The sequence below is a fragment of the Pseudorca crassidens genome, chromosome 20, assembly GCF_039906515.1.
Source record: "Pseudorca crassidens isolate mPseCra1 chromosome 20, mPseCra1.hap1, whole genome shotgun sequence".
Taxonomy (NCBI): domain Eukaryota; kingdom Metazoa; phylum Chordata; class Mammalia; order Artiodactyla; family Delphinidae; genus Pseudorca; species Pseudorca crassidens.
In genome coordinates, this window is record NC_090315.1 from 16,428,299 (window position 1) to 16,443,178 (window position 14,880).

A 14,880-nucleotide genomic window follows, 5' to 3' on the forward strand; every position below is an offset into this window, starting at 1 on the left:
TCAAAACTTAAAACTTAAACAAAAAAATAAATAAATTACAAAGACTGAAAACTTAAATTAATTTATAACCATGGAATGAGGAAGGCCTTCCCAACTTCAAAATCCCAAAACCAAGATGTAAAAGATTGATCATTGCTACTACATGAAAAAAAAAAAAAAAAGTTAAAGTGACAAGCTGGAAAAAATTTGCATTTTTTTTTACAAATAGCTCATCTCCCTAGTATATAAGGAGCACTCAAAAAATTGATTAAACAAAAAAGACTAACAACCCAATAAAAACAGAACGAGATTAACAAAAAATACTCAGAACAGAGTCTACATATTGTTCTCAAGTATACAAAAATACACTCAACCTCATTCATAAGAAGATAAATGCCATTAAAACTATGTAGAGATACTGTTTCTTACAGACTTGAATGGCAAATATTCCCAAAATTTGAAAACTTACCTTGTTAGAGGGACTGCCGATTGGTACAAACTATTTGGAAGGCAATTTGGCAGCATCTTTCAAAATTCCATTTGCATTTATCCTTTGACTGAGCAATCCCACCTCTGGGATTTTATCCTACAGATCTAGTTATGATGATGCATATCCAAGATCTTTGTGTTCATCACATTTCTTTTCAGAAAGGTATCACAACCCCATTCTTGACAATTTCCTTGACTTCCTTCAAAATTCTCTTTCATTTTTCTAATTCTAATCCTCTGATCACTAAAACAAATAATAACAGCAACAAAAACATTAGTGAATTGTTTTCCACTTGCCTTCTTAAAGTCAGGATTCTGTTATTGACCATCTTCTCTTAATCTGTAATATTTTTCTTTTTGAGCAACTATATCCCACTACGATGGCTTCAGCAACATTTACTGACTCATGACCAACAGATTTGTTTCCATGCTAGGCCTATCTTTTTTGTGTATGTGATAAATTATGCATAAGATAAAATTTACCATTTTAATCATTTTTAAATGTATAGTTTAGTGGCATTAGTACATTCACATTGTTGTCCAACCACCACCACTATCCATCTCCAGAACTTTTTCATCATCCTAACCTGAAACTCTGTACACACGAAACAATAATTAGTGGTCACCCCTCCCTTCTGGTAACCACTATACTACTTTCTGTCTCTATGAATCTGACTATTCTAGGTACCTCATGTAAGTAGAACCATATAATATTTGTTCTTTTGTGACTGGCTTATTTAACTTAGTATATAATGCTTTCATGGTTCACCCATGTTGTAGCCTGTATCAGAATTTCATTCCTTTTGAAGGCTGAATAATATTTCATTGTATGTTTATACCATATTTTGTTTATCCGTTTATCTCTTGAAGGACATGTGGGTTGTTTCCATCTTCTGGTTGTTGTGAGTAATACTGCTGTGAACATGGTATACAAACATCTCTTTGAAACCCTGCTTTCAATTAATTGGTGGATATACCTAGAAGTGGAATTACTGGATCATATGGTAATTAAATGTTTAAGTTTTTTGATGAACCACCATACTGTGTTCCACAGTATGCTGCTTCTGTTTCTGCTGCTTCTTCTCCTTCTCCTTCTTCATATTGTTATCATTGTTGTTATTATTATCATTATTATTATTATTGGAGTATAATTCCTTGACAATGTTGTGTTAGTTTCTGTTGTACAATGAAGTGAATCAGCTATATATATGCATATATCCCCTCCCTCTTGGACCTCTCTCCCACTCCCCCATCCCACCCATCTAGGTCATCACAGAGCACCAAATTGAGCTTCCTGTGCTTTATAGTAGGTTCCCACTAGCTATCTATTTACACATGGTAGTGTATATGTGTCAATCCTAATCTCCCAATTCGTCCCACCCTCCCTTTCCCCCCTGTGTCCACATGTCCATTCTCTACTTCTGCGTCTCTATTCCTGCCCTGAAAGTAGGTTCATCTGTACCATGTTTCTAGATTCCACATATATGTGTTAATATACAATATTTGTTTTTCTCTTTCTGACTTACTTCACTCTGTATGACAGACTCTCGGTCCACCCACATCTCTACAAATGACCCAATTTTGTTCCTTTTTGTGGCTGAGTAATATTCCATTGTATATATGTATCACATCATCTTTATCCATTCCTCTGTTGATGGACATCTAGGTTGTTTCCATGTCCTGGCTATTGTAAATAGTGCTGCAGTGAACAGTGGGGTATTATTATTATTTCACTGGCTAGGACATCCAGTATGATGTTGAATAGGAGCAATGAGAGTGGACATCATTGTCTTATCCTTGATCTGGGAGAGAAGGCATTCAATCTTTAACCACTAGTGTTAGGTCCTCTATTAGGTTAAGAAAAGTCATTTCTACTCCTAGGTTGCTGAGAGTTTCTATTATGAATAGACCTTAAATTTTGTCAAATGCTTTTTCTGCATAAGTTGATATGATCATATGGTTTTTCTTTTTTTTTAGTTTAATATGGTGGATTACATTAATTGATTTCTGAATATTAAACCAGCTTTGCATTCCTGGGATAAACCCAACTTGCTTGTGATACATACTGTATTGCTGGTTGTGATTTGCTAACTTTTTGTTGAGCAGATTTGTGTCTATGTTAACAAGGGTATTGGTCTGTACTTTTACTGTTTTTTTTTTTGGTGCTGTCTTTGTCTGGTTTTGGTATCAGAGTAATGCTAGCCTCATAAAATGAGTTAGGACATTTTCCTTTCTGTTTTTTTGGAAGAGATTATGCAGAATTCCCATTATGTATTCTTTAACTATTTGATGGACTTCAATAGCAAAACCATCTGGGTTGGAATTTTCTCTTTCTGGAATTTTTAAACTATGAATTTAATTTCTTTTTTACATTGAATTATATTTGATATATAACATTGTGTAAGTTTAAGGTATACAACATGATGATTTGATACATTCATATATTGCAATATGATTGCCATTGTTGCATTAGCTAGCACCTCTATCATGTCACATAATTATCATTTCGTTTTTGTGGTGGGAATTATTAAGAGCTAGTCTGTTAGCTGGTGTGATGTTTATAATACAAATTTGTTGCATATAATCACTGTACTGTGCTATGTACTGTGTTAATGGTGATCCAGTGATCACCAGGACTTATTTATCTACTAGTTGCAAGTTTGTATCCTTAATGTCTCTCCTATGCCCCCAGCCCCTGGTAACCACCATTTTACTCTTTGTTCTTATGAATTTGGCTTTTTTTAGATTCCATATATAAGTGATAAAATACAGTATTTGTCTTTTTCTCTCTGATTTTTCTCGCTTAGCATAAAGTCCTCAAGGTCCATCCATGTTGTGAAAATGGTAGGATTTCCTTCTTTCTCATGGCTGAATAATATTCCACTGTGTGTGTGTGTGTGTGTGTTTATGTGTATATATGTGTATATATATATATATATATATATATACACATACATATATCACATCTTTTTTATCCATTCACTGTTGAAGAGAAATTAGGTTGTTTCCGTACCTTGGCTATTGTGAATAACGATGCAATAAACATGGGAGTGTATATATCTCTTCAGTATCCTGTTTCTATTATCTTTGGGTATATACCCAGAAGTGGGATTGTTGGATCATATAGTAGTTCTATTTTTAACTTTTTTTTTTTTTGCGGTTCGTGGGCCTCTCACTGTTGTGGCCTCTCCCGCTGCGGAGCACAGGCTCCGGATGCGCAGGCTCAGCGGCCATGGCTCACGGGCCCAGCCGCTCCGCGGCATGTGGGATCTTCCCGGACCGGGGCACAAACCTGTGTCCCCTGCATCGGCAGGCGGACTCTCAACAACTGCGCCACAAGGGAAGCCCTATTTTTAACTTTTTGAGGAACTTCCATATTGTTTTCCTTAGTGGCTGAACAAATTTACATTCCTACCAACAGTGTGTAAGAGGCTCCTTTCTCCACATCCTTGTCAACACTTGTTATCTCTTGTCTTCTTTATGATAGCCATTGTAACAAGTGTGAGGTGATGTGTCAATGTGGTTTTCATTTGCATTTTCCTGATGTTTAGTGGTGTTGAGCATCTTTTCAGGTACCTGTTAACCATTTGGATTCCTTCTTTAGAAAAATATCTATGTAGTTCCTCTGCCCATTTCTTTAATCAGATGGTTTGTTTTATTTGCTATTGAGTAGTATGAATTCCTTATATATTTTGGATATTAACCCCTTATCAGATATATGATTTGCAGATATTTTCTCCCATTCTTTAGGTTGCTGTTCATTTTGTTTGTTTCTTTTGCTATGCAGAAGCTTTTAAATTTGATGTGGTCCCACTTGTTGGTTTTTGCTTGTTGCCTTTGCTTTTGGTGTCCTATCCAAAAAACTGATTACCAAGACCAGTGTTGAGGAGCCTCTTCTACATGTTTTCTTCTAGGCACTTTATTGTATCAAGTCTTATGTTTAAGTCTTCCATTCATTTCTAGTTAATTTTTGTTAGTAATGTATGACAGAGATCCAATTTCATTTTTCCATATGTGGTTATCTAGTTTTCCCGATACCATCTGTTGAAGACACTATCCTTTTCCCCATTCCAAACCAAGGGTGCTTGGCTCCCTTGTTGAATATTAGTTGACCATATATGTTGGGGTTTAATTCTGTGCTCTCTATTCTGTTCCACTGGGCTATGTATCTCTCTTTATGTCACTAGCATAACTGTTTTATACTATAGCTTTGTAGTATAGTTTGAAATCAGGGGGTATGATGCCTCTGGATTTGTTCTTCTTTCTTGTATTGTGTTGACAATTTGGGGTCTTTTGTGATTCCCTACAAAATTTAGGATTGTTTTTTCTATTTCTGTGAAAGATGCCACTGGAATTTTGATATGGATTGCATTGAATCTATATATGGCTTTGGGTAGTATGGACATTTTAACAATATTAATTTTTCAAATCTATGAACACAAGATGTCTTTCCATTTGTTTGTGTCTTCTTCAGTTTCTTTCAACAAAGTCTTATAGTTTTTATTGTAGAGATCTTTCACTTCCTTGGTTAAATTTACTTCTAGGTATTTATTGGTTTTGATACTATTGTGAATGGGATATTTCTTTTTCAAATGTTTCATGGATATTGTATAGAAATGCAACTGATTTCTGTTTGTTGATTTTATACCCTGCAACTTTATTGAATTTGTTGATTAGTACCAACAGTTTTTTTTGGTTGAGTCTGGGATTTTCTATATATAGAAATCATATAATCTACAAATAAACCCTTTTACTACTTTTTTTCTGAATTGTATGCCTTTTATTTCTTTGTCTTACCTAATTGCTCTAGCTAGGACTTCCAGTACTGTATCGAATAGAAGTCATGAGAGTGGGCATCCTTGTCTTGTTCCTGATCATAGGGGAAAACTTTGAATTTTTCACTGTGGAGTATGATGTTAGCTGTGGTTTTGTCATACATGTCCTTTATTATGTTGAGGTATAATCCCTCTATACCCAATCTCTTGAGGGTTTTAACATATTTTTTAAATTTTATTTATTTATTTATTTATTTATTTTTGGCTGCGTTGGGTCTTCATTGCTGCCCGTGGGCGTTCTCTAGTTGTGGCGAGCGGTGGCTACTCTTCATTGCGGTGCGCAAGCTGCTCATTGTGGTGGCTTCTCTTGTTGCAGAGCATGGGCTCCGGGAGCACAGGCTTCAGTAGTTGTGGCCTGCGGGCTCAGTACTTGTGGCTCATGGGTGGTAGAACACAGGCTCAGTAGTTGTGGCACACAGGCTTAGTTGCTCCGCGGCATGTGGGATCTTCCTGGACCAAGGCTCAAACCCGTGTCTCCCACATTGGCAGGCAGATTCTTAACCACTGCACCACCAGGGAAGCCCCCTCTTGAGAGTTTTTATCATGAAAGGACATTGTATTTTGTCAGATGATTTTTCTACATCTATTGAGATGATCATGTGATTTTAACCTTTTATTCTATTATTGTGGAGTATCATATTTATTGACTAGTGAATGTTGAACCATCCTTCCATTCCAGGGATAAATTCCACTTGGTCATGATGTTTAATCCTTTAATGTGTTCTTGAATTCAGTTTACTAATATTTTGTTGAGAAGTTTTGCATTTACATTCATCAGGGATATTGATCTATAGTTTTCTTTTTTGTCCTTTTCTGGCTTTGGTATCAGGTTAATGCTGATGTGGTAAAATGAGTTTGGAAATATTCCTCCTCTTCAGTTTTTGGGAAGAGTTTGAGAACAATTGACATTAATTCTTTAAATGTTTGGTAGAATTTGCCAGTGAAACCATCTGGTCCTGGGGTTCTCTGTGTTGGGAGGTTTTTAATAACTGATTCACTTTTTTTTACTCATTATTGGCCTGTTCATATTTTCTATTGCTTCCTAATATAGTCTTTTTATAGATTTTATTTATTTATTGGCTGCATTCTGTCTTCGTTGCTGTGCACAGGCTTTCTCTAGTTGAGGCGAGTGGGGGCTACTCTTCGTTGCTGTGAGAGGGCTTCTTATTGTGGTGGCTTCTCTTGTTGCAGAGTACAGGGTCTAGGCACGCAGGCTTCAGTAGTTGTGGCACGCTGGCTTCAGTAGTTGTGGCTCATGGGCTCTAGAGCCCAGGCTCAGTAGTTGTGGCACACGGGCTTAGTTGCTCTGCGGCATGTGGGATCTTCCTGGACCAGAACCTGTGTCCCCTGCATTGACAGGCGGATTCTTAACCAGTGCACAACTAGGGAAGCCCCCCAGTACAGTCTGGGTAGGTTGTGTGTTTCTAGGAATTTGTTCACTTCTTCTAGATTATCTCACTTGTTGGCATATTCATAGCAGTCTCTTATGATCCTATGTATTTCTGTAGTATCAGTTGTAACATCTTTATTATTATTTATTTATTTGAGTCTTCTCTCTTTTTTTCTTTGTATAGCTAAAGGTTTGTCAATTTTGGTTATGTTTTTGAAAAATCAGCTATTGGTTTTGTTGATATTTCCTATTGTTTTTCTGGTCTTTATTTATTTACTCTGATCTTTATTATTTCCTTCTTTCTGTTAACTTTGGACTTAATTTGTTCTTCTTCTTCTGGTTTCTTGAGGTGTGAAGTTAGGTTGTTTATTTGAAACTCCAGTCTTTCAGTGAAAGAGGTCTATTTGCTCATCTTAAAAGCTGCGGCCTGAGGGGTATGCTTCTAATTTAACACATATATAGGGGCTAACTGCAATTCTCCCCAGAGACCAGGACACCAGTTGGCCCCATCTTTGTGCTCTCCCTCTGTGCCTGAATGCTCGAGTCTTCATGAAAGGAGCTTGTGCACAAGTCTGGCACCCCGGTTATGGTGGCTGCTGTCCAGAGGACACATTCCTTATAGCCTGACTCTGGTGGCCAGTGGTGCTTGTGTTCATGGGTTCAACGGGATGGTAGCAAAAAACCAAAACAAAACTAAGCAGTTCTTAACTGGCTATTCCTCCAGGGACTAATACAGAGGGAGCAGACAGAAACAGCCATCTCCTAGTCTTCCCCAGAAGAGATATATCTGCATACGTTTTTTTTTATTTTAATTTTTTGGCCATACCACGGGGCATGCGGGGTCTTTAGTTCCCTGACCAGGGATTGAACCCATGCCCCCTGCAATGGAAGCACAGAGTCTTAACCAGTGAACCACCAGGGAAGTTTATATTTGCATACTTTAAAAGCTGCTGTCTGACCAACTTCTTTAAGATGAAAGAAAGGGTGCTAATTAGTAACAGGAAAACATATGAAAGTATATGAAAAGTATGAAAGTATAAATCTCACTGGTAAAGGTAACTATTTAGTTAAGTCCAGAATAATCTAGTGTTGTAATGGTGGTGGGTTACTCACTTATAAATCTAGTATGAAGGTTAAAAGACAAAATTAGTCTGCTACTTCTGCGCCAAGCCCTGGGAGAATAGCCACAGTGATTCTTCACAAGACTGTTAAGAACTGTTTCTTAGTTCACTATAGCCTTGTGAGTCTTGTGGACACATCTCATTGGCTTACAGAGCTAGATATTTTGGGGGTCTGTCTCTCAGGTGGAATTCTTAAAAGTTAGGGTGCCAGATATGTGGTCCAAACCTTTTACCCCTCAGGGAGAAGCTGGGAGTTGGGTTCTCTCTTGACTGTGTGTCACTGTGCCAGCAGTGGGTTTTATGGCGAGTTTGTGTCTCAGACTTTTCTACCTGTTTCACTGTGGATTTTTTCTCATTTTCCTGATATGTAGGAGTCACTCAGCTCGTTTCTGGATTTCTTTCAGAGGGAATTATTCCATAGGTGGCTGTAGATTTGGTGTGTCTGTGGGAGGTGGTATATTAAGGAGCCTCTTATGTCAACATCTTGAATTCAAACCTCCACTGGCTTCTTAATTTGAATCTACCTTTTGAGGGGGCTGAGTGAGTGAGCAAAATGTGGGTGTGACAACCGGACTGGAGGCTTGAGTATAGTAGGAAATGCTCACTAATCATTTTCAGTCCTTTCTCTTAACACTTCCAGTTCTGTCCATCCCACTGCTGCCTAATAGAAACTTTTCTTCCATGGTTTCAACTATCTTGGGTCCAAGTATTAAGTCCCCTTGGTCTGGAAAGTGAGCATGGGGCTTTTTCATTCATTCTTATAGATCATGTTGTGGCAAGTCTGGATTTTTCTCCTCCCAAAAGCTATTTATGGAAATTACTATAAGCAAGATCATAAAAGCATGGGATAGTCTGTAACATTTTTATATCATGTGACATTGTGTGCTGGGGCTTCTGAAGAGGCCAAGTATATATCACCCCATTTCCTCCCATGAATTTTATTCAACTGAGATTTGGGACAAAGTGTTAAGACATATGGAAGCTAAATATTGCCTTTATTGTAGATAAAGGCAAATTGGAGGACGGTTTATGTGGGAGTCCAATGAGATTCATGACTGGACTCCAGAAATAAATAGACTGGCTTAGTAAATCATGGCAGTGGAAAAAACAGACTCTTAATACCCAGTCCCAAGGCGTGGCCTAGGGAATGCATGCTTTGTGCTCTATGCAGACAGGCAGATTCCACAGCAGAAGAGAAAAGAAGTAGGGCCAGGGCAGTCTAGGTTTAATCAGAAGACAGGAAACTACACAGTAACTGAAACAGGGAAGTTTAATATAAAGAATTATTAAGCAATAATAGTAATTATATAGAGCTCTTTTTATATACTGTTGAGATGGAAAGGGACTCAAGGGTCTCTGGGGCTGAGGCAGTGTACCTAAGGAAGGACCAACTTGGAAGGAGAGGGGTTCATACTTCATGAAAGACCAACTATAGCAGAGAAGTTTGCTGAGTCGCTCAGACCCCAGATATGATTTACACCAGGCAGTGAGATGAGCAGAAGCTGATAGATAGACATGTAGAGGGAGTTGGGGTATCACTATGGACACTACTGGAATGTGGAGCTATAGAGGCCTCCCTTTGTAGGTACCTAGCATATATCCATGAAAGGCTTGGGCCAGGACAGCTCCTGGTGGCTGTCAGCTGATAAAGGCCAGGTACTGGCTTGCTAGATGGCTGGGTGCATGAGGTCCCCCAAGTGTGCATTTGTAGGGCTTTAGAAAGGGTATAGGGATAGAGCCCTGGCTGGGACACAGACACATTTGTTTGAAGAGCTCTGCTATGATGTCTGTGACTGAGTAAAGAAAACATGGTGGCCAAATGCTGGAGAAAGCTGTGCCAGAAAGGCACTTTGTACTGGAGAAAACTATGGAACCAAGCAGTAGAGAAGAGAGCCTATTTTCAGGAACTTGGAGAGAGAGCCACACTCGAACCAAGAACTCCTTCCTGCTGCATTGTTTCTCCAACACTCTCTAATGACGAAACTAAACATCATGCTAGCTGGTGAAAGAAAAAATGTTTAAAAAGAAAGATCTCTTCTCACAGATCAGGCAACAAAGGGTTAATTTGGAGCTAAGCAGCAATAAATTCTCTAATCAGCTATTTTGCTCCACCTTTCCAGGAGAGAAATAAGAGGTAAGGCAAGAAGCCAAGAATATTTAGGGAAAATCTCTCCTCTTGAAAAATGGATTAGTGGGAAAGAAGCATTATTCACTAACGTTCCCCAGGTTTTGTTCTGTTAACTCAACGGATATGGCCAAAACCCTCTGGAGTCAATAATTTATTAGTATAGCCTTGCTTGCATCTTCGTGAGACAACTGCCCCACTACCAACCCTTGTTACTTGGGGCATCCTTTTGGACTGCTAATGAAAATGTATAATTTGCCTCCAGAAGTCTCTGAATTGGGTCATTCATAGCACATTAGTTTAATTAACCCCAAGGTCTTGCTTTGCCCAAAGGCCAACAATCCTGTGACAAAGATTCTTTGCCTGACCAAACTTTAGTCAGATTGTTGAACCATCTCCTAGGTCTATCTGTGCACTTATTATGAAATCTAGATGTAGCAAGAACTCTGCTAAGTCAGTTGAACTAGAACCCTCCACCCTTGACATCTGATCACTCTTGATATCTGATCAGGTTCCTCATCATCCACCATCCCCCAAGTGATGACAGATCATGCTGGCCTGCCTTCAACAAGAATCCTGTTAGGTTGATTTAGCCAGAACCACCCTTACCCCTGATGTTTCCTCTGAGAATTTTTCATCCACTGACCCTGGCTATAAATTTCCACTTGTCCATGCTGTATTCAGAATTGAGCCTGAGGTCTCTTTTCCCCTATTGATATAGTCCTGAATAAAATGTATTTTTACTATCTTAGCTACTGTTCAGCTCTGGCTTTTCACATCAGTCTATAATTTTTTTCCATCCCAAATTATGCTTAGTTCCACTGTCTAATAAACCCTATCACAGAGATTCTGCAATAAGGAATAATGAAATACCCAACGTAAGATGTACCAAATTTGAGAAAATTTTCCTTCCACTCATATTTCCTGTTTAAAGTCTAAAAACTAAAACCACTCAAAAGTTAAAGTCCAAAGTAGTGAACATTCAAAAGAGTTGAATCTGAAAACTAATCCTGTTGCTCCTTTGAAATAAAGTCCCATGGCTGAAAAATATTCCATTGTATATACACCACGTCTTTTTATTCCATTCATCCACTGACAGACACTTAAGTTGTTTTCACATCTTGGCTATTGTGAATAATTCTGCAATGAACATGGGAGTGCGGATATCTCTTTGAAATCCTGTTTTCATTTCCTTTGGATATACAGTTGACCCTTGAACAATGCAGGGGTTAGGAGCACAAATTCCCAACGCAGTTGAAAACCGAGTATAATTTTACAGCCAGCCCTCTGGATCTGCGGTTCTGCATCTGAGGATTCAACTAACTATGGATCTTGCAGTACTGTAGTATGTATTTACTGAAAACATCCATATATAAATGGACCCAGGCAGTTCAAACCCATGTTGTTCAGGGTATACCAGAAGTGGGATTGCTGGATTATATGGTAGTTCTATTTTTAATATTTTGAGGAACCTCCAAACTGTTTTCTAGTGTGGCTCCACCAACTTACATTCCCACCAGCGGTGCACAAGGGTTCCCTTTTCTCCACATCTTCACCAACATTTGTTATCTCTTGTCTTTTTGATGACAGCCATTCTAACAGGTGTGAGGGGATAGCTCATGGTTTTGATTTTCACTTCCCTGATGATTAATGATGTTTAGCACCTTTTCATATACCTGTTGGCCATCTGTATATCTTCTATATACAATGGAATATTATTCAGCTACAAAAAGGAAAGAAATCTCATTTGTGACAAAACTAATGGACCTTGAGGGCATTATGCTAAGTGAAATAAGTCATACAGAAGACAAATGCCATATGATCTCACCTATATGTGGAAAGAAAAAAAAATCCAAAAACTAAACTCACAGATACAGAGGACAGATTGGTCGTTGCCAGAGGTGTGGAGTAAGTGGGGGTGGGTGGGTGAAATGGATGAACGTTATTAAGAGGTACAGACTTCCAGGTATAAAATAAATAAATCCTTGGGATGTAATGTACAGCGTGGTGACTATAGTTAATAATATTGTATTGTATATCTGAAAGTCTCAAAGAAAGTAAATCTTAAAAGTTCTCATCACAAGAAAAGAAAAATTGTAACTGTGTGGTGATGGATGTTAGAGTTATTATGATCATTTCACACTATATACAAATTTTAAATGATTATGTTGCATTCCTGAAATTAATATAATGTTACATATCAATTATAAGGGGAAAAGAGAAAGAACTATGAAAAGCAAATCTGTTAAACTCTTGAAAGAAAATATAGTACAATAGCTTTGATACCATGGAGTAGGAAATAATTCATAAGCAAGATCCCAAATGCAAACATAAAAGAGTAAGGTGATTATATTAAAATTTAAAACTGTTGGGCATCCAAAAATATCATAAAGTGTAAAAAGAAGTTGTAGTCTGAGAGTAGATATTTGCAACATGTATAACCGACAAAAGATTAGTATTCAGATTATATACACAATTCATACATAATTATTTGTAAATGCAAAAAAAAAAAGTGGGTGAAGGGTATACATGAACAGAAAATCCACAGAAGAGGAAACTAGATGGACAAGAAACATTTGAAAAGAAGCTTATCCTCACAAATAACCAAAGAAATGCCAATTATAGCCATAGTGAGCTACCATTCCACAATCAATATGTTTGGGAAAATTAGTGTGAAAACAGGGGTTGGTGAGGATGTGGATCAGTGGGGATTCTCATACATTGCTAAGCGACTATAAATTGGTACAACAATTTTAATGCAATTTGGAAATATTTAATAAATATAGAAATATAGATACCATTTGTCCTAGTATTCCATTCACAAATCACCATGAATCACTTGTGTGAAGAGAGTAAAAAAGCACAGTAGAAGTCATTCCCATTTTATCCAGGGCAGATAATGGAAATATTTGTCAAATCTGAGATCTCATCTCACAGTTCCCTGAGAGGTGGAATAATGTGAATATCAGTACCCAAAAGAGAGAGAGAGAAATCACTGCTTCCAAAGTCTGTGACCTTTCAAGGTCATTTGAGAGCCCTTGGAGATGACCACAAAAAAGAATGGTACAGCGGTTTAAGAAGAATATAACTTTGTCTTTATATTGATGGAAAATGCTGAATTTCAAAATATCTACAAAATGTTTCCCTAACCCAGGGCTTTTTGTTATTGAAAAGAGCCCTGGCCAGAGATCAGGAATCCTGGGGATTTGTCTTTGTCTTCTATTTATCAGTCATAGGCAACTCACTTGTCATGTCTTGAGGGGGTTTATTCACTTCATTCATTCATTAATTCCTCAGATATTTATTGAGCACCTTCTGTGGTCCAGAAACTGTGCTAAGACTGTGCCTGAGTCTTGCAGCGTAGGTAGGGAGACAGATATTTATCAGTCATAAAAAAAATGGAAATTCTCAGCAGTTTTAAGTGTTACAACAAGGATTTATATTGTTTGATGACCAGTAAAAATAGCAGTTTTGCCCTAATCAGGTATCTCAGAGGCTACTTGCCTGAGAAACTAACCACTGAGCTGATGAGTCAGAACCAGTCAGGTAAAGTGGGTGGGAAGCTGCTTCTAGCTTGGGGACAGCATATTTACAATTTCTGTAATATAGCTCTTGACCAATTGTACATAGGTTATCCTTTGCCTAGGAATGATCTTTTCTCCCTTCTCTGCCCAGTGATGTCACTCTCACCCTTCAAGACTCAGTTTAAATGTTACCTTCTCTGAGAAGCCTTCCCAGACCCAGCTTCAAAATTTGTCACAGGCTCTTCTGTACTCTTGCATATCTTTCACATGCTTCTATTCCACAACATTTATGATTATTTAACCCTATATCTGTTTCCTGTACTACACTATGTGAGCCTCAGGGAGCAAACTGTGTATTACATATCCATTAGCCAACAGCAGGACCTGATTCAATGATGGGATCAATAAATAACTGAATGAAAAATAGATTTGACTTTTTGCACTTCATACTTAGGACATTTGGTAAAGTATATGACTGAGGCTTTTCTAGAAACACATAGCTCCTCAATGGCCTGGGCTATAGTAGATGTTCAACAAATGTCTCTATGGTTGCAAGATGGGAAAAATGTTGCCTGACTGACATACCCTTCCTTTTCACATTTGAGGGATCACTTCAAACAGTTTCCGATCATGACCCAGGTTGTCTATGGAGACTATGCCAAATGAATGCATTTTGGGTCACAGAATCTGGATTCAAAACCTTCAAGGGCTTGAGGTACTAGAGAGGAAAATCAATTATACTGGAGTTGGCAAGATTTACTCTTCCTGTACTCCATTTCAAGTTTTTCATATTGTATTCTTCCCTACATCTGCCTATTTTATTATATGCTCTGTCCATATAAAAACCTCCTCTGATGTTAATTTTGCATTCCTACCTGAGATGAAAAAACTCTTTCAATTAGCATTGGTCTCTACCTTCTCTGAACAAATATTATTCTTTTAATCATAGCTTAGACCAATATTGTAGATTTATTATTTTTTAACTTACTGATGTGAGACTACTCATTTAAATACTAGATAATAATTATGATTAACATTTACTCATTGCATACTTATTACCAGGAAAGAGATTTTTTATTGTAGTAAAGTATACATAACACAACATTTACCATTTTAACAATTTTTAAAATTGAAGTATAGTTGATTTATAATATTGTTTAGTTTCAGGTGTACAGCAAGTGATTCAGTTATATATATATATATTTTCAGATTATTTTTCATTATAGGTTATTATAAGATACTGAATATAATTCCCTGTACTGTAGAGTAAATCTTTGTAATTTATCTATTTTGTGTATAATAGGTTGTATCTGTTAATCCCATACACCCAATTTTTACCCCCCCTTCCCTCTCCCCTTTGGTAATCATAAGTTTGTTTTCTATGTCTGTGAGTCTCTTTCTGTTTTGTATATAGACT

At 37.5% G+C, this 14,880-nt stretch overlaps 2 protein-coding genes across 4 annotated transcripts in view; one reads left to right on the top strand and one right to left on the bottom strand.

The window, feature by feature from the left end:
* LOC137215245 (zinc finger protein 14 homolog) overlaps positions 1-14,880 on the bottom strand; it is a 184,037-nt gene that overhangs the window by 145,342 nt on the left and 23,815 nt on the right. For all 3 annotated transcript variants that reach the window (XR_010939220.1, XM_067720221.1, XM_067720217.1), the window contains exon 3: positions 449-712. The gene's annotated coding sequence lies outside the window, so the exon portion shown is untranslated. The remainder of the gene's footprint in view (positions 1-448; positions 713-14,880) is intronic.
* Positions 1-14,880, top strand: part of ZNF382 (zinc finger protein 382) — a 254,817-nt gene that overhangs the window by 127,512 nt on the left and 112,425 nt on the right. The gene's annotated exons all lie outside the window — the stretch shown is intronic.